The sequence below is a fragment of the Chelonia mydas genome, chromosome 8 (assembly GCF_015237465.2).
Source record: "Chelonia mydas isolate rCheMyd1 chromosome 8, rCheMyd1.pri.v2, whole genome shotgun sequence".
Lineage (NCBI taxonomy): Eukaryota > Metazoa > Chordata > Testudines > Cheloniidae > Chelonia > Chelonia mydas.
Window position 1 is genome coordinate 41,155,113 of NC_057854.1, and position 27,895 is coordinate 41,183,007.

The 27,895-nt window shown below is 47.5% G+C and overlaps 1 protein-coding gene and 1 long non-coding RNA gene across 2 annotated transcripts in view; one reads left to right on the forward strand and one right to left on the reverse strand.

Moving 5' to 3' along the window:
* The window catches only part of DDR2 (discoidin domain receptor tyrosine kinase 2), a 172,643-nt gene that overhangs the window by 138,119 nt on the left and 6,629 nt on the right, over positions 1 to 27,895 (reverse strand). The window lies entirely within an intron of this gene.
* On the forward strand, positions 1,640 to 27,644 carry LOC122461373. Its single transcript, XR_006283217.1, has 4 exons — positions 1,640 to 1,872; positions 3,807 to 3,811; positions 16,440 to 16,460; positions 27,634 to 27,644. It is a non-coding gene; the product is annotated as an uncharacterized LOC122461373 (long non-coding RNA).

Consider the following 27,895-nt stretch of genomic DNA (forward strand, 5'->3'; position numbering starts at 1 on the left):
AAGGTGCTATTGGGCTGTTAGGAATACAATCCTGTCCTGATAGTGCCTATCACCTCCAGAGAAAGGGAAGTGCCTAGAAAATGTAAAAGGAAACTTAGTTTGATAGCATCCTGTCTGGCAAGAACTCACTTATCAATAGCTGGGATGTGAAATCCTCACTTCTGTATTGTTTTGTCATTATAGTTCCCACTTTGCTATTGTTTGTCTGTATAATCTCTGTCTGGTTCTGTGACTGTTCCTGTCTGCTGTATAATTAATTTTGCTGGGTGTAAACTAATTAAGGTAGTGGGATATAATTGGTTACATAATCATGTTACAATATGTTAGGATTGGCTAGTTAAATTTCAGCAAAATGATTGGTTAAGGTATAGTAAGCAGAACTCAAGTTTTACTATATAGTCTGCAGTCAATCAGGAAGTGGGTGGGTGTGGGGAGGGGAAATGGGAACAGGGAATGGGGTGGGGAAATTGGAATCACGTTTTGCTAAAGGGGGAAATGGGAACAGGGAATGGGGGTGGCGAAATTGGAATCATATTTGGCTAAGGGCAGGAATGGGAACAGGGACACAGGTGTAAGGCTCTGTGGTGTCAGAGCTGGGAAGGGGGACACTAAGGAAGGAAACTGGAATTATGCTTGCTGGAAGTTCACCCCAATAAACATTGAATTGTTTGCACTTTTGGACTTCGGGTATTGTTGCTCTCTGTTCATGTGAGAAGGACCAGGAAAGTAAGTGGGTGAAGGAATAAGCCTCCTAACATCATGGTGCCGTGACTCAGATGCATTGCATCGGATAGGTGAGTGGCAGCCTGTAAGTCCCCCTCCCCAACAGTCCGCGCAGCTGCTTGGAGGGGGTATCGCGAACTCTTGTGATGGTACTTGCGGGTTCTGGCAAGCCAGGGTAAAGGATTTTTTGGATAAATGGATAAGGAAGAACCAGGGCCCATACCAGGTGCAGGGGTCAACCTGGGATGAGATTAAAAAGGAAATGGAGGAAGTGTTAGGGGACCCAGAGGGATGGGGGGTGGCTGAGGAGCCCACCCTCTTTGGTATATGGGTAGTGGAAGAAGGTCCCTGCCCATGGGGACTGAATGCCTTCCAGGGAAAGGAGGCACTTCAGGCTGCTTGTGAGAGGTCTGAAGTAAGGGCAGCATTATGGGAAGCTGCCTGTAATCTTTCAAGTTTGGTGCTGCTTCAGCAAGGGCTGCTGAAGGATTGTAAATTAGTTAGGGGTGGTTAAAGATGATTTGGCACAACAGGGTTTATAGTCAAAAGCAGAGTTAACAGACTACCTTTAGAGACTGGATCTGGGACTTGGTGCTGGGGGAGTGGAGAGAAAGAAAGAAAGAAAAGTTTCAAAGTGCAACCTGCCTTTCCACACACTTTTGTTTTTCTGAAGTTTTAACGGAGGGTACTTTGGATACTTATGTGAGATGTCAAGAAAGAAGTTTTTGTTTAATGATAAAACCCAGTTATATAAATGTAACTGTATGTGCAACTCTGTTCAGTCACATTGGATGGAAGCTTGGTAATTAAATTATCCAAGGGGGTCAGGTAGAGTGGCTACTACCACCACTATGCTTCTGTTCCCAGAAGCCTTTACAGCTATTCTGAGGGAAAATGGGCCCTTTTCCCACAGAAATGGTCTATAAGGGACTGCTGCAGGCAGCAGGCAGGCAGAGAATTTGATCAAAATTATTTGACTTTTGGGTAATGTAATCAAAATCACTAAAGGATGTAAGGGGTTTCTGTTGGAACTTAGCTTGGCTGCCCCTGATTGTGTCTAGTTGTACTAGATGGAAGTGTAATTGGGGTACAGTTGTGTAAAAAAGAGTAATCACAGTGCAAGAAATGTTAGGCAAAAGAGAATTTTGTGTGGGAAAAGGGGAGGAATGATGGGAATACTGAGCCTTGGGGTGGCTCTGGGGGATCAGATTGTTGCTTTGGTGGGTGTGCATGAAAACTCTGTGGGCATGGGGGAGGCAGTTACACCTTGTGTAAAATTAATATGGCTAATATAATGTTATGGAGGTTAAACTATATGGAAGGAATGTGCATTTTCCCAGGATGTGTGCAGTGTATTTTGGAGAAGGGGTAAAAGTAATGCAAACAAAACATGGTACTTAATTAAAATCCTATTAGGGCTCCAAAAGGGGCCACAATAGGTTGTGCTTTCTTTTTCAGATCTCTGTGTGTTTTGGAGCAGGAGATGAAAGTGGAAAGTAATCAGAACTCTAGTGGAAGTAAAATGTTCTAACAGCTTTGGATCCAAAAGCAAGCTAGTAAGCCTGTGTGTAAATGCAAATTACCTAGCTGATGGGCACAAAGGAGCTGCAAATAATGAATACATCTGGTCAGCAAACAAACTACTAGAAGACTCAGATTATGGCCCTCCAGGAAAGGGAGGTAAAAAAACAAGTCAAGCCTGAAAATAAGGGGGACAGGTTAACCTTAAGGTGGGGGTGGGGGGGGGTGGGTATGTGTGTGTGTGTGTGTACATAAAGTGCTAAAATCTGAAGCTGTCTCTCAGCTATTACCTGAGAATAAACTTAATGCTTGGTACAGCAGAGAAACTATTGCAGACTTGGTCTGTAGTACAAGAGGGGAAACTGAGGTACACCACCTCATGAATTTCATAAATGACCAGTGAGTGGGGTAATTTGCTAGTCTGACTATAGAACAGCCTGACTATAGAACAAAATAAGGACAGCCTGGAGGTAATTCTTCCTGCAATTAGCAGGAAATTTGTAAAAGAAAGTGGTATTATTATTAAGCAATAGTCTGTCCCCACCAGGGGGGTGGAAATTGTTCCTTTTGTTTTTCAGACACTCTACAAGCAAGCTGGCACCAGCAGAAGAATAACTCAGAATACCATGGATCTATGTTTTGTGTTATTTGTCTGTGGTGTTTGTCTTGTTGCTAGCATCGCTGTGTTTTAATGAACAGAAAATCTCATGACATGGGTAGGGGATGGCTTCAAAAGGCTGACCCTGGGGGGAGATGTGTATGGGAATGCAAAATGCTCAACTAGGAGGCCAGCACCTGTGTAATAGCTACTGTGGTACCTGGAAATGGAACGGAAACTAAGGTGGCCCCCACAAGCCCTATGGAAATAATGAGAAGGGGAGGAGCTCACTGGGAATCAATGGAGGGGTGTGTAAAATAGTGTAAATCAATAGAAGATGTTTGGATGTGCCCCACTCCTATGACTATAGAGGAGCAGGATCAATGGCCTATGCAAGGGGTGGACAATTGGGTGTACTGTGTATAAGGTGTTTTGCTGGGAATGTACATATTACTGGGGGCACAATTACACCACCCCATAACCAAACTACACACATCTACATGCTGCTATATGGACTTTGGTACACAAATGGATCTCTGAATCTTATTGCTGTGAATAAGCCAGGGCATACTGCCTGATTCCATACCAAGTGGTCAAGCTGGTTTGGACAATATCCCATTTCTCTGTGAACGTTCAATGGACTTATGATATGGACAAAAGCAAGCAAAACCTGCAGGCGCAGCTTGTTGCGACTCCCAACACCTGGACACATAAGATCGTGACCCCGTCGAAGGAGGAGAGGCAGTGTTTTGGGGGTGTCTCGGATGTTGGACCATACTGCAGTGGTCAGGACTCGGTGTTGCTGTGGCTTTTGTATTATTAACTGTACTTGTGTTACGTTGCATATGGAGATAATCTATAAGTAATGTAGTAAGCCCTTCAAACCCTACAGTGTACTAGACAACCCGGACTCAACCTTCTCGGGCCCACTGTAATGGGAAGTCTGGAACACTAATTGGAATAGGTGTGGTATGCCTGTACGAGAGAAGGTGCAGAGTACCATACTACACAAGGGGCAGTGGGACAAATGGAATATTGACACCTTCCACCTTGATGCCTGGCCCTATCAGGAAATGTGTTGCCATATGTCCTATGCTTTTCCAGGGACACCTGGGCAGGAGGATCCCAAAAGGAAAAAGGAAAAAAAAGGGGTGGAGTGTTAGGATATAGATATTCAGGTCTGTCTGTAAAGGCCTACACTCTAAGAATTTAGGTGTATTCTTATCACTTGGCTAGTTATAGAGGTATAAAAGAAAAAATCAAAATCACTGTCTGCCGGTGTAAGGGCCTTCTCTTACTGTGACAGTCTGAGGCCCTGTTCTTAGGCTAAGGCCTTTGGCTAAGCAACAGAGGCAGCCATAAGCTGGGAAGCGACCGGTCACAGCCTCACATTCCAAACTAGTCACATTGAAAGAAGGTGCTATTGGGCTGTTAGGAATACAATCCTGTCCTGATAGTGCCTATCACCTCCAGAGAAAGGGAAGTGCCTAGAAAATGTAAAAGGAAACTTAGTTTGATAGCATCCTGTCTGGCAAGAACTCACTTATCAATAGCTGGGATGTGAAATCCTCACTTCTGTATTGTTTTGTCATTATAGTTCCCACTTTGCTATTGTTTGTCTGTATAATCTCTGTCTGGTTCTGTGACTGTTCCTGTCTGCTGTATAATTAATTTTGCTGGGTGTAAACTAATTAAGGTGGTGGGATATAATTGGTTACATAATCATGTTACAATATGTTAGGATTGGTTAGTTAAATTTCAGGAAAATGATTGGTTAAGGTATAGTAAGCAGAACTCAAGTTTTACTATATAGTCTGCAGTCAATCAGGAAGCGGGTGGGTGTGGGGAGGGGAAATGGGAACAGGGAATGGGGTGGGGAAATTGGAATAGGGAATGGGAGTGGCAAAATTGGAATCATGTTTGGCTAAGGGCAGGAATGGGAACAGGGACACAGGTGTAAGGCTCTGTGGTGTCGGAGCTGGGAAGGAGGACACTAAGGAAGGAAATTGGAATCATGCTTGCTGGAAGTTCACCCCAATAAACATCGAATTGTTTGTAACTTTGGACTTCGGGTATTGTTGCTCTCTGTTCATGCGAGAAGGACCAGGAAAGTAAGTGGGTGAAGGAATAAGCTCCCTAACAGCTGTTTACATTTCTATGAACCTCACAGCCCTTGTCTTGAGCCAGGGCTGATGCCCGCCCCCTCCTTAGGGGGCAGTCACATACCATCCCTCATCTACAACAATGGTAACTGAAAGGCTACACAAGGTCATGGCACAAACAGGGAATAGCACTGTCAAGAGCCCTAGTCTCTGCAGCGCCCCCTTGGGTTGTGACCAAGTCGCATGCTCACTCAGCTCTCGTCATCTGGGTTAGGGCAGTTCATCACTGGCCCAAGGATGGAAACTCAGCCCTTCGCTGAGCCCCTCTGGAATCCTCCCCTCCTGGGGCCCAGAGGAGGAAAACAGGAAAAACAAATGAAACACAACAACCAGCCCTAGATGAGCCAGCAGCCTCCCTTCCTTCCAGGGGTCTTGGCCAAGGTACAGTCTGGTTCCACGTTCTCTGGTCAGCCCCCAGAAAGCTTGCAATGACTGGTTATAGTGTGACCTGCCTTCCTTGCAGGGTGCTTGGATAATCCGTGGCCATAGGAGCAGGTTCTGCCCACCATGGGGCCCAATCCTGGGGCTGAGGGGACAAGCGGTCTGTCCTCCACCTGAGCTGCGCTCTTCCCTTTTGAACTCTTCCTCCAGGCCTGACCTGCCTTGCAAGTATGTCAGGGTAAAGCCACTGCAGCCCAAAGCAACTCCTTAACCCCTTCCTGCCTAGCATGGGGTTTGTATGCCCTGTTACAAGCCCCCATGTCTTCAAGGTGGCGGCATGGCAGATTGGTATCCTTTTATCCTTTCAACCAATAATATCTATTTATTTTTAAGCATTTTTTTAGATTTTTAATCAATTTAAATTTTCATAGTTGCAGGAAATTAGGTCATTATTTAATGACAGCAGATGTTGAGATTCAAAAGTTAACGTGTTATAACGGGTTATAACACAAACTGTCAAAATCACATGTCAAAATATACAAAGTAAACATCCTTCAATCAGACTAAGTTCTCAAGTAGCATTTTTCTCACTTTGCCTGTCTGGAAATTTCCATCATCAGTGGAAATAGTTTTCCACTTGACATTTTCCAATAAAGATCAAATCTGTCCATGCCTACCAACGTGGCAAACCTGATTCTTATCCAGTGAGCCACACCTGTTCTCAGCATGAATGCGCCTGTCACAGAACCACAGGATTGGTGCTATGCCCCAGCTTTTAAACAGTGCCTTGCAGGAACCCTTGCAGTGTGCCAGAGCCACAAGGGATCCCACTCTTCCTCCAGGGTAGGCCACGCAGCCTCAGCCCTTCCTAAACTGAGCCTCTGGGCTCCAACATTTCTGCTTCACACCACGAGTTCTGCCCAACAAGTCCAGCCAAGTTACACTCCTCATCAGAGACTTTTCACTCTTGCCAGGGATCAGTGCACCTCAGCATGTATTTGCAGTGACATCAGACAAACCCTACTCTGTTTTGAAAAGGCTATTAGTGACGGGGAAGTCCTTAGGTCAGCACAGAGAAGTAAAGGCTAAGGCCTTCTCTAGACTAGGAGGATGGTGAAGCACTGGAATGGGTTACCTAGGGAGGTGGTGGAATCTCCATCCTTAGAGGTTTTTAAGGCTTGGCTTGACAAAGCCCTGGCTGGGATGATTTAGTTGGGGTTGGTCCTGCTTTGAGCAGGGGATTGGACTAGATGACTCCTGATGTCTCTTCCAACCCATATATTCTATGATTCTACACTACAAAGGTAGGTAAGCTGCCTTGCACTGACCTAGTTGAGCTGTGGGACAGGGTGCTGGGCAAAGCCCTCTGTGACGCCAGCTCCCATTTAGGGCAATAAATTAGAGCTGGCTGGCCCTAATTCAGGAAGCAGAGACAGCTGCCGTCTAATTAGCCTGGGGCTGTATAAAAGCCTTGGAGGAAGGAAGCCAAAGGGGGAGCAGAAAGAAAGGGAAAAGGCAGGGAGTGGAAGCAGGGAGGTAGCTCTTCCCTCCCTGCCGATGGTGAAAGGCCAGGACCTAGTAGAGGCAGTAGCCAGGGGGGCCCTGCTGCGATCTGCTACATGCAGGTATCTTCACTTAAATGTAAAAACAACAAAGAGTACATGTGGCACCTTAGAGACTAACAAGTTTATTTGGGCATAAGTTTTCATGGGCTAAGAACCACTTCATCAGATACATGGAGTGGAAAATACAGTAGGAAGATATATATACACACATAGTACATGAAAAGATGGGAGTTGCCTTACTAATTCTAATGAGACAATTCAATTAAAGTGGGCTATTATCAACAAGAGGAAAAATCACTTTTTGGCCCATTTCAAACAGTTGACAAGAAGGTGTGAGTAACAGTAGGGGGAAAATTAGCATGGGGAAATTAGTTTTTAGTTCTTGTAGTGACCGATCCACTCCCAGTCTTTATTCAGGCCTAATTTGATGGTGTCCAGTTTGCAAATTAATTCTAGTTCTGCAGTTTCTCGTTGGAGTCTGTTTTTGACTTTTTTTTATTGAAGAATTGCCACTTTTAAGTCTGTTATTGAGCGTCCAGGGAGGTTGAAGTGTTCTCCGAGTGGTTTTTGAATGTTATAATTCTTGACATTGGATTTGTGTCTATTCTTTTGCATAGAGACTGTCCGGTTTGGCCAATGTACATGGCAGAGGGGCATTGCTGGCACATATATCACATTGATAGATGCGCACGTGAAGGACACTTAAATGTGTCTCCCACTGACATAAGCACCCCAGTACAGCACTGCAGTAACACCACCTCCAGGAGTAGCATTGCCGCATGGTCAGTGTAGTGAGGTTGACACAGTGCCAGCATAGGCATTGCGTTACTTATATTGCCCCACAATGCCCGGCATACTGATCGCTCTGGTCACAATTGTGAGTTCCACTGCCCAGGGGGTCACAAAAACTAGAAACCCACCCTCCCCATTTTAAAGCCAAGAACTTTTTGATATGCCTTTTCCTGATAGTCCAGCTTAGCTAGCACAACTCGCAGCTCCCCACTGTTGTGTGCAACTGCCCAGCTGACCCTGCTGGATACACGCTCCAGACGCACTCCGTTTTGGAGTAGCCAGGAGATATTGGCTCTCCTGGGCCAGTGAGGAGAACGGGCTGTGGAAGCACAGCAACGGACCAGCCATAGAAACGTGGACATGGAAGAGCAGGTTGCATGGGAGATGCAAGAGAAGGGGTATGACAGGGACCAACAGCAGTGTTGAGTGAAAGCCAAGGAGCTGAGTCAGACAAACCAGGCCAGGGAGGGCAACAGTCATGTGGTGCTGAGACGCAGCCCTGCCACTTTTACAAAGACCTGCAGGCCACACTTGGGGGGACCCCACCACACCACAGACCACCATGGGTACCTCCAAGGAGCCCGAGTCGCAGCCCCTGCTGTGAACAGCAAGGAGGAGGAAGAAAAGGATGATAGGGGACATACTACCATGGGGTCCAGCTGCGCCACGAGCCAGGATCTGCTTGAGACTCCACCACTGTCCAGTCAAGCCCACCAGCTGAGCACAGGCAAGCCCAGTGCAGGGGAAGGATCCTCGGGTAAGTATGTATATTTATTTCCCATCACGCTGATGGTTATCCTAACTTGATAGCTGTATCTTGCTAACTTTCCATACTGAAAGAGGTACCGATACAACAAAGAGTTAGCATTGTTATCAGCTTTGCATTCCCCTGTAGGATTAGGCGGGGGGGACCATGCAGAGCAGTTTGTTTCTACAGGGATGTCCCTTCTTCATCGAAATCTCGCTGGAGGATACCTTCCATGAAGGTACATTGCAGTCCTCTCCCAAAGGTTTCTAGGGATGGCAGCCTTATTTCTTCCTCTGTGGTAAGGCACCTTCCCACACCAATCGGCGATAACTTCGACAGGCACCATTGCAGCACACAGAGTAGCAGCACGTGAGCCCCAACAGCTTTGGGACGCCAGCAGCAGCTGTGCTCTCTGTGCCTTAGTTACCCTCAGGAATGAGATATGAGCTACAATCACCTCCATCTGGTGGAAAATGGGGCCTGTATTCAGTGCCATTGCCCTATACTCATCGTTTCATGCAACTGAGCAATTCCCTCCTCATTTCCCTCCCCCCAGCAGGCCATACTCACGATGGCTGGAGCTGCAAGTGGCGCCATGCACAAGAGCTCTCTGAAGCAGAAATGTCAATAAGCATGTCTGATTTAAAACATGAGCAAGGAAAGGGAGTTCTGAATCATAACTTTCACTTTCCATTGTGACTGTACTGACAATGGTACCTGTGAGTGTTTTATCTGCAACTGCTGCCATTGAGGCGTTCCTGCTCCACACAGGTGGAATGCTGGAGCCTGATGAGGAGAAAGAGGAGGACTCAGGATGACATGTTCAGTGAGATCCTGCAAGCCAGGGCTGTATCAGATAGTGAGCAAAGGGCCTGGAGGGTGAACATTACAGACCGACTGGGAAGGAAAGAGCAGACAGGAGAAAGGCCCAGGACACGCCGCAGGAAAAAGAGAGGGAGATGCACCAGGAAATAATGGGGCTTCTCCAGCAGCAAACAGATGCTGCAGACTCTTGTGGACCTACAGGTTCAACAATCCCACGTTCACCTCCCTTTGCAGTCCATGGAGAACTCCATTACAACACCACCTCCTTACACCATCACCCCATTCCATGGGGTATCAGGGGCCACATCCCTACCCCTACCACTCCACCCCCAGGGACATTAAGAGCCCCAGTTGTTGTATGTGGAGGTAAAAGGGCATGAATGTTTTTTCCCCTTAATAAATTAATGGAACAGAACTTAACAAGTTTTTAATGTATTTGCTTTTAAATTGCACAGATTTTTGCACTGGTTTGTTACTGAATAAAATTCTATTATTTGGAAAATAATCCATCTATATTAGTTCATAACACATGCTGTGGAGTGCCTAGCAGTTCTGAAAGCACCCACTTACTTGCTACTGTACAGTGTGATACAATTTGTAGGATCAGCGACAGTGTAATAATCATAAATGTACAGCTAACACCACAAAATTAATAGGTGCATTGGCAGTGTTATAGTCATAAATTTACACCAAGCACCACACAATTCCTAACACCCCAAAACAGCAGAGCCAGGTAAATCACAGGACACCACAGCATATTACAGTGACTCACTGCTGAAATGCTCTTTCAAAGCCTCCCTGAGCTCCATGCTGAGCTCTTCAAATAGCCCTTCTGTCTGGGCTGTTCAAACTCAGCAGACAGTCGCTCCCCTCCTCACCAGCAACAACTTTTCCCACTTTGCTTCACAGATATTATGCAGGACACAGCAGGCAGCTAGAACCATTGGGATGTTTTTCACTTCGATCCAAACTTGTGAATAAATACCAACAGCGTCCCTTCAATCTACCAAAAGTGCATTCAAACGGTCATTCTGCACCTGCTGAGCAGGTAGTTGAACGTTTCCTTGGTGCTGCCCAGGTGGCTGGTGTACGGCTTCATGAGCCAGGGAAGCAAGGGGTGGGCTGGGTCCCCCGGGATCACTACTGGCTTTTCAACATTGCCGATGGTAATCCACTGGTTGGGAAAGAAAGTCCCTGCCTGTAGCTTTATGAACGGTCCTGTGTCCTTAAAGACGTGAATACCATGCACCTTCCCTGACCAACCAACATTGATGTTGGTGAAGTGTTCCCAATGATATACCAGCACTTGCATAACCACAGAAAAGTATCCCTTTCTGTTGAGGTACTCTGTGACAAGGTGGTCTGGTGCCAAAATAGGGATGTGTGCGCCATCCATTGCTCCACCTCCCTTTGGGAGCCTCACTGTAGCAAATCCATCCACTATGTCCTGCACATTGCTGAGAGTCACAGTCCTGCACAGCAGGAGAGAATTAATGACCCTGCAACTTACATGACAGTGGCCCCTGCAGTGGATTTTCCAATTCCAAAATGATTTCCTACTGACCAGTAGCAATCTGGGGTTGCAAGTTTCCACAGTGCAATTGCCACTCACTTCTCCATGGTCATCACATCTCTCATTTTGGTGTCCCTGTGTTGAAGGCCTAGGACAAGCTCATGCCCAGATCTAGAAACATGGCCTTGCGCATCTGAAACTTCTGCAGCCACTGCTCATCATCCCAAACCTGCATTACGATGTGATCCCACCAGTCAATGCTTGTTTCCTGGGCGCAGAAGCAGTGCTCCACCATCTGCAGCTGCTCCATGACCACCACCAACAACAACCTTGAATTGGTTCTCATTATGTCACATGGCAACCTGTCCTTCAAGAAATCATCAAGTTCCCACGGCTTTGGTTCTTCTTGCAGCTCTGTAAATACCACAAAATTGTGCATCCTGTGCTTGCAAAACTTCTGACCGTCGTGCAGAGCTGTGCAGGCTCCAGTTTCTGTCAGAGATGGCGGACGTCAAGGAGGGCTGTACACATTCATGGGATTTTTACAAAAGGTGTGAAAATATGGGTAGAGATGACAATTTGGGATGGAAACAATTGCACACTGGCAAGCTGAGCCCTTGCTCCCAATCAAGGCCTGCGTGACTTGTTTCTTCCCCACCATGCATTGCCCAAACTTCCCAAGATAGCGTGCTGGACAGTGCGGAGAGTTACACACCGGGATACCTACTGCACTGCGCATCAGCACAAACACTCCTGGTGAGTACGTGCAGTGCTGACCCAAGTATGCACAGGCAATAGATTAACTGTGGCGGCTTTATGCCAATCTAACTTGTGTCGACCAAAGCTTGTAGTGTAGACATAGCCAAAGAGAGTTCAGACTGCTAAGGTCAGGGCTCTACCCAGCCAAAGTGCTGTAGAATCCATTTGGGTTTCAGCTCCCTCTCGCTGTCAGTCAGTCCCAGGTGAATGCTCTGTCTCTCCCCAGAGGCCTTGCTTTTGACCCCACCTTCTGACACTTTTCCCCTTTGTTCTCCAGTTGGGGCATTGCTCTGCTTGTCTGCAGAGAGATGGGAGGAAATAGTCTTCCTCTTGGCTGGTGGTCGCTAGGTGTGAATGTCCCACCATTGGGGTTCCCATTGAGCTGGGTCCTTTAACAACCCATTCACACCATTCCAGAAAGTTACATGACACCACGAGTCTCCTGTTCTGCTCCAACAGCAGTTTTTTTAACCCCTGTGCACCCACTGGGGAGGCATACCTAGTCCAATAAATCACTGGCATTCATGAAAACATTACAGAAAATTCCCACTTCATCATAGTGCCAAATCTATGGGCTTGTCTATCCTCTCTAATTACTGCTCCAACCATTAGATCACACTCCCCTCCCAGAGCCGGGAGTCCTGATGATCAGCATGTTACTTCCTTATAGAACATACTTGTAGAACTCTCTGGTAAAGCATGTTATTACCTGCCCCCCTTTAATGGCTGGTCCATGGAGATCAGAGATCCTAGTTTTCTGTGCTAAAACAAAACAAACAAACCCCACAAACTTCTCTGATTAAAAAAACCCAAAAATCTGCATCTTTCCACAATTAAAATGGAACGCTGAACTTTAGTTTCCCTAGCCACAGTATGTATAAGTATCAGTTGAACATCATGTTTTATTGATATACAGTAGAACTCAGTTTATCCAAGTCTCCATTAGCCGGCTCTCTGTATAACTGAGCCACCAGTCAGCCACCTGGTGCTGACAGTGGCAGGGCTTGGATGGTCAGCCCCCACTGCCTGGGGCTGACCACCTGAGCCCCCCATCCCCACAAGCTTAAAATAAGGGATAGAAAGCTCTTTGCCAATTATCCTGAATATATGATTATCCAATCTGGCCCCAGTCCCAATTAGATCTGATAAACTGGGTTCCACTATAAAGGTAAAGTACATTAAAAAATCAACCTCAAGAAGGGGAGGTTGCATGCACTGAATAAGTGGTACTTTCAGTAAAATTTAGTTAATATACGTTTTTATGTTTTCACAAAATGTAAAAACTGAAGATTCTCTGTAAAAACGTTAATTCCATGTTTTCCTGTGGCGAATGGATTTCTAGGATCCCTGATAAGTTTTTCCTTTAGTGCAGATGGTAGACATCTGTGCTGGAGATGTGAAGACACAGGGTTCAAACATGACTGATGACCCAGGAACGCATGAAAGGTTTCTTATAGTTACACATGGTGGAATTTGTTTGTCCACTTTTTTCTTTCTTTCTAATGCCTTGTTTAGTTATGGGGGGGGGGGGGGAAATCTCTTTAAAAACAGCTGTTCTCATTTTAAAAAAATCCCACACCAATCTGCCAGTTAGGGCATGATATGACAAACCCCCTGAGGTGACTGGTCACACATTCTAAGCAATCGCGTCACACACTGGCAACACTGGAAGTGAGATATTTGCAGGGAGCATCTCTAGACAAGCTGTGCATTGCATCAGGAAAGAATCTCCTGGAAAATCAAGCTGTAAGGGCACCACACCAGCTTGCGAGAACATCCAAATCAGGCCTTGGCACTGGACCCACCTCCCATGCTATGGCTGTCTCTCTCTTGTCCCTCCCCCGGGCTGCATGCTTTTCAGGCTTCAGTCTGTCCGTGCACAGCCCCCTCTGCCTTAGAACAAAGTTGCCAAGGGGAGGCAGCAGTAGAGCCAACAACACTTTTCAAAGCGGGCTGTGGGTACGTGGGAGGTGCTGGATCCCCAGCTCAGGCAGCTCAACTTGCCCTGTGCCCATGCAGCAGGGCTGCGGCCATCCCACTCATGCCTGCACCCAGGCACTTGAGTCTCTGCCCAGGCTGCCGATTCATGCCGCTGCTGCTAGGCTGATACCTGCTACACGAGCCACTACAGGGAGGTCCCAGCCCCGCCTGCTCCGGCACCAGGCAGTTAAACCCCAGCTTGGACAGGTTCATGGCTGAGTCCGCCTAGCCTGAGATCAGTCACTTAGGCCAGGGGCTCTTGGCTTGGGGGGCACAACAAAGCAAGCACCTTCTTTTTAGCTCAAGCAGCCAGAGGAGTGTACAGACAGGGAAACTCATTCCCTCCTGTTGGGCTGCCTCTGCCCCCTCCCATCCCATGATCCAGTCAGAGAACAGCTCCTCCATTAGCTGCCCCCCGCTCCAGCACTGGGGCAAGACAAACTACTTCAAGGGGCTGTGGAGACTGCTACTGCCCCAGAGGTGAATGTGGGGCAAGAGGAGGAGGAAAGGATCCCTACCCCACCCCCAGCAGCACCAACCCCCACACTGCAGCCCACCTCCCACCAGCATCAACTCACCACCACCATTTTTACTCCTCAGCTCACAACAAGGCTGAGAAATCATCCCAGGGCCCAGCCCCACATTCCTGCTGTGGGACATGGAGGGTCGCAGGATAATGGTTCACCGTTTTGTGGCTTATGGCCCATGACCAGTTGAAAACCACTGATCTAAGCCACCTAGGGTCTATCTACACAGCAAAGAAAAGCCCACGGCTGGCCTGTGCCGGCTGACTCGGGATCCCAGGGCTCGGGCTACAGGGCTGTTTCACTGCTGCGTAGACTTCCAGGCTTGGGACCCTGCAAAGTGGGAGAGTCCCAGAGCCTGGGCTCCAACCCAAGCCCAAACACCTAAACAGCAGTGAAACAGCCTGCAGCCCAAGCCCCATAAGCCCGAGTTGGCTGGCATGGGTCAGCCATGGGTGTCTAGGCCCTAGTCACCACCCACATCCCTCCTTTGTAACCAACACTGCAGAACTAGACAACCCCTTCGCCCCCAGTCATACTATCATAGACTGTACAGTTTAGGGCCAGTACTCTAGTGTGTACATCCGCCCTGCAAAACACAGCAGCAAAGCTCCCTTCCTCTCCTTAAAGTTTATCTGAGTTGGTTTTTAAAACATCCCCATCTTTTTACTTTTCTGGTCTTTATAACAGGTGCATGAGTCCTGATCATGTAAGTGAGCTAATCTGCTCAGCCTTTCAGTGTGTATCCTACACATTTAACCATAGTGTGGGCAGAATCAAAGTCCACCAGCAAGGCTGTCTGTCTAGCTATGAAGGTGACAGACAACCTAGACTAGTCAGCGGGCGTTACACTAGCTACAGAAGGGAGAGTGTTAATGGAGCATTCACAGTAAAAAAGTTCAGCCTTGTAACTCAGACTCTCAGTGCTACAGACATAACAAATCAGCATGCGATTGGAAAAAGGCAAATATAGTGCCCATCTTTAAAAAGGGAAGAAGGAAAATTCAGGGAACTACAGCATCATCTGTCCCCAGACAAAGCATGGAGCTGGTCCTCAAGGAATCCATTTTGAAGCACTTGGAGGAGAGGAAGGTGATCATGACCAGTCAACTTGAATTCACCGAGAGCAAATCATGCCTGACCAACCTCATTGCCTTCTATGATGAGATAACTGGCTCTGGGGTATGGGCAAAGCAGTGGATGTGATATATCTTGACTTTAGCAAAGCTTTTGATACGGTCTCCCACAGTATTCTTGCCAGCAAGTTAAAGAAGTATGGATTGAATGAACGGACTACAAGGTGGAAAGAAAGCTGGCTAGATCATCAGGCTCAACTGGTAGCGATCAATGGCTCGATGCCTAGCTGGCAGCCAGTATCGGGTGGAGAGCCCCGGGGGGGGGGGAGGGGGTCGGTCCTGAGGCTGGTTTTGTTCAACATCTTCATTAATGATCTGGATGATAGGATGTACTGCATCCTCAGCAAGTTCGCGGATGACACTAAGCTGGGGAAGAGACAGATATGCTGGAGGGTAGGGTCCAGAATGACCTCGACAAATTGGAGGATTGGGCCAAAAGAAATCTGATGAGGTTCAATAAGGACAAGTGCAGGGTCCTGTACTTAGGAAGGAAGAATCCCATGCACCGCACAGGCTTGGAACTGACTGGCTAAGCGGCAGTTCTGCTAAAAAGGACCTGGGGATTACAGCAGATGAGAAGCTGGATAGGAGTCAGCAGTGTGCCCTTGTTGCCAAGAAGGCTAACGGCATATTGGACTGCATTAGTAGGAGCACTGCCAGCAGATCGAAGGAAGTGATTATTCTCCTCTATTCGGCACTGGTGAAGCCACATCTGGAGTATTGCACCCAGTGTTGGGGCCCCCACTACAGAAAGGATGTGGACAAATTAGAGAGTCCAGAGAAGAGCAATGAAAATGATTAGGGGGCTGGGGCACATGACTTATGAGGAGAGGCTGAGGGAACTGGGCTTATTTAGTCAGCAGAAGAGAAGAGTGAGGGGGGATTTGATAGCAGACTTCAACTACCTGAAGGGGGGGTTCCAAAGCGGATGGAGCTCGGCTGTTCTCAGTGGTGGCAGATGACAGAACAAGGAAGACTGGTCTCAAGTTGCAGTGGGGGAGGTCTAGGTTGGATATTAGGAAAAACTATTTCACTAAGAGGGTGGTGAAGCACTGGAATGGGTTACCTTGGGAGGTTGTGGAAACTCCATTGGTGATAAATGAAGGGGGATGGGGGTAGCTCCCTTTTATGGACATCCAGCCAGCCAGTTAGCTATAATGTCCCTTTTGGTGGCTGTTCTCTGCTTGCTTTACCTGTAAAGGGTTAAAAAAGCCCACAGGTAAAAGGAAAGGAGTGTCACCCGACCACAAGAGCCAATGGGAGGGCTTGAACTTTTTAAAACTGGGGGGAAAAAAACTTCCCCTTAGTCTGTTATTGTTCTCCGGAGAGCGGAGACACAGAGCAGCAATGTTGTAAGCAGTTTTAAAACCAGGTATGAAAAAGCATCAATTCATACCTCGAACCTACTTATCTGAAACCCAGATATGTAAGTAGATCAGAAATGTCTAGAAAGACGTGATTAGATTTTATTTCTTTTATTTTGTTAGGCTTGTGGACTCCTCTGTGCTAACCCCAGATGCTTTTGTTTTGCTTGTAACCTTCAAGCTGAACCTCAAGAGAGCTATCTTGATACTTAATTTTTGTAATTGGGTTTTTTAAGTCTAGCAAAAAGCCTAAGGTCGAGATACATTTTCTTTTTGTTTTTTAATAAAATTTACCCTTTTTTAAGAACAGGATTGGATTTTTGGTGTCCTAAGAAATTTGTGCATATGTTGTTTAAGTAGCTGGGGGAACCAGCTAATTTTCTTTGTTTTCTCTCTCAGCTCATCCCCGGAGGGGGGGGATGAAAGGACTTGAGGGTACCCCACAGGAAGGGATTCCGAAGTGTGCCTTCCTAGGTTCCAAGGAGTTTGCATTTGGATGGTGGCAGCATCTACCACTCCAAGGTCAGAGAGAAGCTGTGACCTTGGGAGTTTAATACCAGCCTGGAGTGGCCAGTATTAATTTTTGAAATCCTTGCAGGCCCCCACCTTCTACACTCAAAGTGCCAGAGTGGGGAATCAGCCTTTACACCATCCTTAGAGGTTTTTAAGGCCCAGATTGACAAAGCCCTGGCTGGGATGATTTAGTTGGGGTTGGTCCTGCTTTGAGCAGGGGGTTGGACTAGATAACCTCCTGAGGTCTCTTTCAACCCTAATCTTCTATGATAAAGGAAATACATTTTTCAGCTGTCCACACACAAATGGCAGAAGCCTGGTAATAAACAGGAGGAACTGGAAAGGCTCAGGCAGGAGAAGAAATCTGACTGACTTGGCACTACGGAGAGTGGTTGGGAGAAGTCACATGACATGGGGATCAGAGTGGATAATCAGCTGAACATGAGCTTCTAGTGCATGCTATGGCCAAAAGGGTTAATGCGATCCTTGGATGCAGAAACAGGGCAATCTGGAGTAGAAGCAGAGAGGTTATTTTACCTCTGTATTTGGCACTGGTATGACTGCAGCTGGAATCCCGTGTCCAGTTCTGATGTCCACAGTTCAAGAAGGATGTTGAAAAGGAGGGCTCAGAGAAGAGCCACAAGAATGATTAAAGTATTGGAAAACGTGCCTTACGGTGATAGATTGAGTCTTCAAGTCTATTTAGCTTAACAAAGAGAAGGTTATGGGGTGACTTGATCACAGTCTATAGGTACCCATATGGGGAATAAATATTTAATAATGGGCTCTTTCATCTAGCAGAGAAAGATATAACATGATCCAGCTTCTGAAAGTTGAAGCTAGACAAATTCAGACTGGAAATAAGGTTTAAATTTTTACTAGTGGGAGTAATTAACCATTGGAACAATTTACCAAGGTCCATGGTGGATTCTCCATCACTAACCATTTTAAAGTTAAGATTGGATGTTTTTCTACAAGCTCTGCTCTAGGAATTATTTTGGGGGCAGCTCTCTGGTCTGTGCTATACAGGAGGTCAGACTACATCCTCACAATCACCTCTTCTAGCCTTGGAATCTATGACTGGAATGTTAAAATTCACTGGGACACTACTTAGGAAGAACAAATGGGGGGAGGGAGGGACACGCTACATCACAGATACCATTGCCTGCTTTAGAGTTAGTGAGAACTCAGAAACACAGGGTCTGAGATGTTAATGGACCAATGGTCTAAATGATGAAGCACAAGAAGAGGTAGGCGTGGGGTTTTATCACAGACCAGCAAACCAGACTGGAGAGTAGGACAAGCAGCTCCTTAAGCCTCTATCTACAATAGGAAGGAAGAAACTTACGTTGGGGAGAGGGGACTTGAATCTGCTGGAGTTTCATGCTGCCAGTAGTACATCTTTGGAATTTCTACAATTTATACATGATGATTTTCTAACACAAAAAATGTTGCAGTTATTATTAGACTTCATTTGATAGATGAAGATGAATTGATCACAAAACTTGACTTAGATTGTAGGCTTTTGGGGCAGGGACCATGTCTTTGTTCTGTATTTGTATAGTGCCTAGCACAATGGATCCTGATCCATGACTGGGACTCCTAGATACAGAGAATAAATAATAGCAGCAATGAACAAATGAAAAATGAATGAATGCCAAAGAGCAAATTACTATGATCTAATTACATGCATTATGTGCAAACAGAATATAATCCCAACCAGTAATATCTGTACCTGGAAGTTTAAATAGTCCAATTTCCCAAAGCTAAAAATAATTATGAGTAAAAATGATTGTGAGCAAAAACGTAAACAGCAATGTGTGAACCCAGATTGGGAGTTAAGAACATTTTACTAAATGCCCCGAAATCTACAATCACTCAGACAAAAAACAAAACAGCAGCAAGCTACTTCGATTAGAAAACCAGTTTGGTTAGGACAGGAAAACAGCAATAAAAATAAGAAATCACTATTCTGTAACAACTGCAGGCAACTGATATGAGAAGATAAAGGAATTAATGAAATATCAATACCCAGTTGACTTCATGACAATAAAGTAATTTGTTTAATACATCAGGATAAAAAGGAACCTTAATAATGGTAGTAGAGGCCCAGTATGGTGGAGGTGATAACATTGCCAATCATGATGCAGAAAAGGCATCAATAAATGCAAAAAGTGTTCAATAAATATTTCTATTTGTATTAGTTATACCGCACAGCTTGGTTCCAATGTCAGATAATCAGGAATATATAACATCTTCCCCAGTGACCCTTCGGAAAGGAGGTAAAGTGAGCGGATCACTGCAGACTACGTGGCTCTGGGAAGAAGGATAAAGGAGTTTGAGGCGCAACTGGTGTTCTCGTCCATCCTCCCCGTGGAAGGAAAAGGCCTGGGTATAGACCGTCGAATCGTGGAAGTCAATGAATGGCTATGCAGGTGGTGTCGGAGAGAAGATTTTGGATTCTTCGACCACGGGACGGTGTTCCAAGAACGAGGAGTGCTATGCAGAGATGGGCTCCACCTAACGAAGAGAGGGAAGAGCATCTCTGCGAGCAGGCTGGCTAACCCAGTGAGGAGGGCTTTAAACTAGGTTCACCGGGGGAAGAAGACCAAAGCCCTCAGGTAAGTGGGGAATTGGGATACTGGGAGGAAGCATGAGCAGGAGAACACGAGAGGGGAGGGCTCCTGCCTTATACGAAGAAAGCAGGGCAAACAGCAAGTTATCTCAAGTGCCTATACACAAATGCAAGAAGCCTGGGAAACAAGCAGGGAGAACTGGAAGTCCTGGCACAATCAAGGAATTATGATGTGATTGGAATAACTCACATGACTGGAGTACTGTCATGGATGAATATAAACTGTTCAAGAAGGACAAGCAGGGCGGAAAAGGTGAGGGAGTGGCACTGTATGTAAGGGAGCAGCATGACTGCTCAGAGCTCCGGTATGAACCTGCAGAAAAACCTGAGAGTCTCTGGATTAAGTTTAGAAGTGTGAGCAACAAGGGTGAGGTCGTGGTGGGAGTCTGCTATAGACCACCGGACCAGGGGGATGAGGTGGACGAGGCTTTCTTCCAGCAACTAACGGAAGTTACTAGATCACAGGTCCTGGTTCTCATGGGAAACTTCAATCACCCTGATATCTGCTGGGAGAGCAATACAGCGGTGCACAGACAATCCAGGAAGTTTTTGGAAAGTGTAGGGTACAATTTCCTGGTGCAAGTGCTGGAGGAACCAACTAGGGGCAGAGCTCTTCTTGACCTGCTGCTCACAAACCAGGAAGAATTAGTAGGGAAAGCAAAAGTGGATGGGAACCTGGGAGGCAGGGACCATGAGATGGTAAAGTTCAGGATCCTGACAAAAGGAAGAAAGGAGAGCAACAGAATATGGACCCTGGACTTCAGAAAAGCAGACTTCGACTCCCTCAGGGAACTGATGGGCAGGATCCCCTGGGAGGATAACATGAGGGGGAAATGAGTCCAGAAGAGCTGGCTGTATTTAAAGAATCCTTATTGAGGTTACAGGGACAAACCATCCCGATGTGTAGAAAGAATAGGAAATATGGCAGGTGACCAGCTTGGCTTAACAGTGAAATCCTTGCTGATCTTAAAACACAAAAAAGACGCTTACAAGTGGAAGATTGGATAAATGACCAGGGAAGAGTATAAACATATTGCTTAGGCATGTAGGAGTGAAATCAGGAAGGCCAAATCACACCTGGAGCTAGCAAGAGATGTTAAGAGTAACAAGAAGGGTTTCTTCAGGTATGTTAGCAACAAGAAGGAAGTCAAGGAAAGTGTGGGCCCCTTACTGAATGAGGGAGGCAACCTAGTGACAGAGGATGTGGAAAAAGCTAATGTACTCAATGCTTTTTTTGCCTCTGCTTTCACAAACAAGGTCAGCTCCTCGACTATTGCACTGGGCAGCACAGCATGGGGAGGAGGTGACCAGCCCTCTGTGGACAAAGAAGCGGTTCGGGACTATTTAGAAAAGCTGGACGAGCACAAGTCCATGGGGCCAGATGCGTTGCATCCGACAGTGCTAAAGGAGTTGGCGGATGGGATTGCAGAGCCATTGGTCATTATCTTTGAAAACTCATGGTGATCGGGGAAGGTCCCGGACGACTGGAAAAAGGCTAATGTAGTGCCCATCTTTAAAAAAAGGGAAGGAGGAGGATCTGGGGAACTACAGGCCAGTCAGCCTCACCTCAGTCCCTGGAAAATCATGGAGCAGGTCCTCAAGGAATCAATTTTGAAGCATTTGGAGGAGAGGAAGGTGATCAGGAACAGTCAGCATGGATTCACCAAGGGCAAGTCATGCCTGACCAACCTGATTGCCTTCTATGATGAGATAACTGGCTCTGTGGATGAGGGGAAAGCAGTGGATGTGTTATTCCTTGACTTTAGCAAAGCTTTTGATATGGTCTCCCACAGTATTCTTGCCAGCAAGTTAAAGAAGTATGGGCTGGATGAATGGACTATAAGGTGGATAGAAAGCTGGCTAGATTGTCGGGCTCAATGGGTAGCGATCAATGGCTCCATGTCTAGTTGGCAGCCAGTATCAAGCAGAGTGCCCCAAAGGTTGGTCCTGGGGCCGGTTTTGTTCAATATCTTCATCAATGATCTGGAGGATGGCGTGAACTGTACCCTCAGCAAGTTTGCAGATGACACTGAACTGGGAGGAGAGGTAGATATGCTGGAGGGTAGGGATAAGATACAGAGGGACCTAGACAAATTAGAGGATTGGGCCAATAGAAATCGCATGAGGTTCAACAAGGACAAGTGCAGAGGACTAGGACAGAAGAATCCCATGCACCGCTACAGACTAGGGACCGAATGGCTAGGCAGCAGTACTGCAGAAAAGGACCTAGGGGTTACAATGGCTGAGAAACTGGATATGAGTCTACAGTGTGCCCTTGTTGCCAAGAAGGCCAATGGCATTTTGGGATGTATAAGTAGGGGCATTGCCAGCAGATCGAGGGACGTGATCGTTCCCCTCTATTCGACATTGGTGAGGCCTCATCTGGAGTACTGTGTCCAGTTTTGGGCCCCACACTATAAGAAGGATGTGGAAAAATTGGAAAGCGTCCAGCGGAGGGCAACAAAAATGATTAGGGGATTGGAACACATGACTTATGAGGAGAGGCTGAGGGAACTGGGATTGTTTAGTCTGCGGAAGAGAAGAATGTGGGGGGATTTGATAGCTGCTTTCAACTACCTGAAAGGGGGTTCCAAAGAGGATGGATCTAGACTGTTCTCAGTGGTAGCAGATGACAGAACGAGGAGTAATGGTCTCAAGTTGCAGTGGGGGAGGTTTAGGTGGGTGGTGAAGCACTGGAATGCGTTACCTAGCGAAGTGGTGGAATCTCCTTCCTTTGAAGTTTTTAAGGTCAGGCTTGACAAAGCCCAGGCTGGTATGATTTAGTTGGAGATTGGTCCTGTTTTGAGCAGGGGATTAGATGACCTCCTGAGGTCCCTTCCAACCCTGATATTCTATGAAACCACATCTACTAAAGATAAAATCAGCAGGTCTGGCTAACTTCATGAAGCTACAGATTTTAAGGCCAGACAACCATTGTGATATCTAGTCTGACCTGCAGAACCCAGACTGGGAAATTTCATCCAGAGATTCCTGCATGAAGCCCATAATTTCTGTCTGAGCTACAGCAGATCTTTTAGAAAGACATCCAGTCTTCCACCCAAGAGTTTTAAAAAGTTGGTTGAGGCGCTTTCCTGAGCACTGATGTTAATTTTTAATACATCTTGGAAAATTAGGAAGTTCGAGAGGACTGGAAGAAAGTTAATGTGCCAGTATTTAAAATGGGGTAAACAGGACAACCCAAGTAGGCTGGTTAGCCTGGCACTGATCCTGGGAAAAATCATGGAATGGCTGCTCCAGGACTATCAAGAAAGAGTTACAGGATAGAAATATAAGTGATACTAATTAACATGGTTTCATGGAAATTGGGACTTGGAGGAACTTGATATTGGTCTTTGACAAGATTACAAGGCTGTTCGGTCAAATTAACTGTATTGATGTAATATACTTGGACGTGTTTGGCTTAGTAATGCACAACATTCTGATTAGAAAATTAGCACAATACAAGATCAGTATGTTGCATATTAAATAGGTTAAAACTAGCTGACAGATCTCACCCAATTGTACCCTGAAGAGACTGGGTTTTGATCAATGATCTAGAAGAAGAAAACTCATTGCTGATAAAGTTTGCAGCTGACACAAAGACTGGTGGGTTGGTATATGGCGACCAGGACAGGTTACTGATATAGAGTTATTTGGATCACTTGGTAAAATGAATGTAATATAAAAACTCATGCATTTTAATACAGTCAAGTGTAAGGCTCTCCATCTAGGAGCAAAGAATGTAGGTAATACTTAAATACTTACTTAGGATGGAGGGCTGTATCCCAGAAAGCAATGACTCTGGAAGGCACCTAAATGTCATGGTGCATAACAAACTGAACATGAGCTCCTAGTGTGACGCTGTGGCTAAGAGTGTAAATGCCATTCTTGGAGGTAGAAACAAGGGGATATGGAGTAGGGAGCTGATACTACTTCTGCATATAGCACTGATGAGACCATACTGATACAGTGCCCAGTTCTGGGTCCACACTTCAGCAAGGATATCTAGCAGACAAAGGTAGAACACAAGCCAATGGCTGGAAGATGAAGCTAGACAAATTAAGACTGGAAATAAGGTGTAAATTTTTAATGGTGAGAATAATTAACCATTGGAACAATTTACCAAGGACTATGGTGGCTTCTCCATCTCTGACCAAGATTGGATGTTTTCTAAAGGATCCCCTCTAGGAACTATTGTGGGGCAGATCTCTGGCCTGTGTTATATAGGAGGTCAGACCAGATTAGGGATGGGCAAACTACGGCTGGGGGGCCACATCCGGCCCTCCAGACATTTTAATTCAGCCCTCAAGCTCCCGCCGGGTAACAGGGTCCGGGGCTTGCCCCACTCCGGCGCTCCAGCTGGGGAGCGGGGTTGGGAGTTGGCCCCACTCCACGTATGCCATGGCTCCACACGGCTCCCAGAAGCAGTGGCATGTCACTCCTCCGGCTCCTACGCGGAGGCGTGGCCAGACAGCTCTGCACGTTGCCTCTCTACAGGAGCTGCCCCTGCAGCGCACTTGGGGCAGGGGCAGCGTGCAGAGCCCCCTGGCTGCCCCTACATGTAGGAGCCGGAGGGGGAACATGCCATTGTTTCCGGGAGCTGCTTGAGGTAAGTGCTGCCCGGAGCCTGCGCCCCTGCCCCCCTCCTGGGCCCCAACCCCCTGCCCCAGCCCCGATCCCGATCCCTCTCCCACCCTCCAAACCCCTCGGTCCCAGCCTGGAGCCCCCTCCTGCAACCCCAACCCCTCATTCCCAGCCCCACGCCAGAGCCCGCACCCCTCAACCCCAACCCCCTGCCCGGAGCCGCCTCCTGCGCCCTGAACTCTTCATTTCTGGCTCAACCCCAGAGCCTGCACCCCCAGCTAGAGTCCTCACCCCCTCCCACACCCCAACTCCCAATTTCATGAGCATTCATGGCCCGCCATACAATTTCCATACCCAGATGTGGCCCTCTGGCCAAAAAGTTTGCCCATCCCTAATCTATAAGTACCTACATGGGAAAGATTTCTGATAGTACAGGGCGTGATGGAATTGGAGTTGCTCTGTAACAGTTTACGGATACTGTATGTTGATGTGGCTATTGGGGTGTTTGCTGTATGAATATACTGGTTTAATTGATTTAGGGGGAGCTGTACGGAAAAACAAACAGGAAGAAAAGAAATATCCATATATGGCTCAAGCAAACATTTGAGACAGACAATGCCAGGATCAGAAAAGGAATCAGAAAATCAAGAGGGCTAGAGAGGCTTTAAAAGGGACTCTCTCAAGAATGGAGTCGTTTCTGGGGAATTTATCTGAAGTGCCACGGTCCCTGTTCCAGGATGGAAGGGCTTTTTGTGAGAAAGCCATGCTTGCGGACTGTGCATTGTTTTACAATCCTTTTTCTCTATATTCTTTGCTCCTACAGCTAAAACAAACAATAGGTTTGATTGAGATAGCTGTCTGGTTACTGTATTCAGCACTGGTCAAAGGCTCCTGCAGGGAAGAACCGCAGGTGCCAATCGCAGTAGGACCTGCTGGGTATGCACGGTTGATACACAGGGTCCTGTAGCCCAAGGCCAGGTCTAAGAGCGGAGAATTGCATGATTTCACGCCAGAATAAGTAAAGACACTAGGCCTGACACCTCCAGGGTTGAATTCAGAGAGGCCAGGAAGGGGCAGAGGTGCAGCCAGCCCTGAACTGTGACAGAGGCTCTCTTTAATCTAGCAGACACAGGCAGAAAGATCCAGCAGATGGATGCTGCAGTCACAGTTCAAAGGGGAAATAAGGTGCATGTTTTTAAGGGAAAGTGATTAACCCTCAGCACAACTTACATGGACCGTTTGGAGATGAAGACTGGGGGTCTCTTTCCAAAAGATCTATTTTAGCTCCATCAGCAGTGCAGGAATCGGGGGTGACTGCCATGGGCTAGGCATGAGTCAGACTAGGTATCGTAGGTTCCTGCTGGCCTTAGAATGTACGAGAGTCCAAACAACTGAGAGTTGCTGCATTTAATGCCCACAATTAGCTTGGCTCCTGTTATCGGCTGAGACACTTGCTGTGCATAGTATCTCATCCAGCTCTTCCACAAGCTGAAAACTTCCTCAGATGGGGTGGCACTGCTGGGTGCACAGCAGCACACCATCCTGCTCGCCACAATTGGAAGGCCTCTCAAATGGGCATTCTCACTGCAGCTCAGTCTCTGGCCCTCCTGCTATGCCACATTCACAGGAGCAGGGAGCAGCAACTGCTGACCAGCAGGGAGGGGAAAAGGCAGAGGAGACCCTCTTCCAGTAGCCCTTCCCCTGGAGCCAAGAGGGGATCAAAGGGAGTGACCTGCAGGTGCCCCCAGGTTTTTCTGGGCAGGGAGGGAGGGGAGGTGGTTGGGCTGCTACATTATCCACAGAAGAACAGGGACGGTGCAGGAAATGAACAGACCCCGAACTGCTGGCTCCCCCTTCCGCTCCCTGGTGATGCAGCCCAGCCTTCTCTCTCCACCCTCCCAATGTGGGAGCCACCAGCAGGCTCCTAGGCTGCCAGGCTCTCTGTCTCTGATCTCTGGGGGAGTGGGAAGCAGGGGCCCAGCACCCCTGCAGGCAGCAGCTATGGAGCCCAACAGAGAGGTCAGGCCAGGGCTGAATTAATTGCATTGACCAGGGTGGAGGTTGGCTTAGTTTTATGGAGGGGGTTGGGGGTAAATATTGTATTGATGCCAGCGTGAGACTGCTGACTTCGCTGTATGGGAAAGGGGATGGAGTGGGAATGGGGGGCTGAATTAACTGCAGGGGGGCTGGGGGGTTGGAGATGGGAACAGCTGAACTAATGGCATTGGAGCAGGGACCTCCCTCCCTCTCTCCCCAGATCTCCCTGTTGATTGTGTCCCATGAGCAGGTCAGGTGAGGACTCTTTGCACAAGCCCCCCAGCAACCAGGGCAGTGACCTCCCACCCCAACCTATAACAGATCCCAGCACTGATTTATATTATTCCCATGTTAGGGGAACACCATGAACAAGGTTTTGCCACTCATGGCCACTGGAGGCTGTGGTCTGCTTCACAGACTGAGAAGCGCTGCATATGTCAGCCACTGCCACTGGCTTGTGGCACACATTTGGGGTGGCTGGATCTCACACACACCCCTACTTTGTCCCTCTCGGGCTGTGTGCAGAGGCCCTAGCACAGGCACTGGTTAGCACACACTGAAAGGAAAAGCCCTGAACAGGAGAGGTCTGCAGACCTGACAGGGTCCAATTCTCACCCACCTACAAGCACAACTCCAGTGAAACACCCCCATCCTGCAGGCCAAGGGCAGGCCTCCCAGCCTCCCTGGGAATGCAGACCGGGCTTATTGGCATTAGAGAGAGCACACGCATCCAGTCTAGGAGCATGCCCGACCCTTCCTTTGCCCACATGCCATCCCATCCAGCTCTCAGGTTAGTAAATGAGCAGGAAGTGTCCATGCAGCACCCCCAGCACTCACAAGAGAGCAGGGCCCAGCCCCTCACAGGTATTTTGATGCCTATTGAAATGGATGAGAGCTAGGCACCTAGATACCTTTGAGGCTCTGGGCCCAGCTGCCTGAGGCTCAGCTCCTCAGACCCATGTGAACCCTGGCAAGGCAATGAGGCTGGCAGTGGAGGGGCTGGTTGGAGGTGGGTTTGTTATCTCACGTCCATCTTCTCCTTACAACCCACCCGCCCTGAACAGAGTGCACAGCTTCCCTGCACTAGTGCCTAGGACAGGGCTGTGACAAAGTGGAGATTTTCCCTTCTTATGTTGTATGTGAGCCTATATGAGTCTTGTTTTTTTGCCAGCTGGCTGGGAGTCACGTCTGACTGCAGAGTTGGGCTGCAGGGCCCTCTGGCTTCCCCAGGAGCCCCACCTGGGCGGACTCACCGCAGGCAGCGCATGGTGAGAAAGGGGATGCTGAATGCTCCGATGTCAGACCCAGGAAGGTCGAAGCTGTGTAAGCTTCTTGCCCTGGAAACAGTACGCCCAGAGAGAGGAGGCATACTTCCACCAGAGTCCTTACTGGCTTTGTATGGAGTAGTTCCAGAGCATCACCCCAGCAACTCTGTGAAAACTGGCGGCAAAGGTGGAATAAACTACACCCTACAGACAGAGCATCCTGCAGTAAGTGACTGGGGAGCAGTAAAACAAAGGGGGATTAGCAAGACA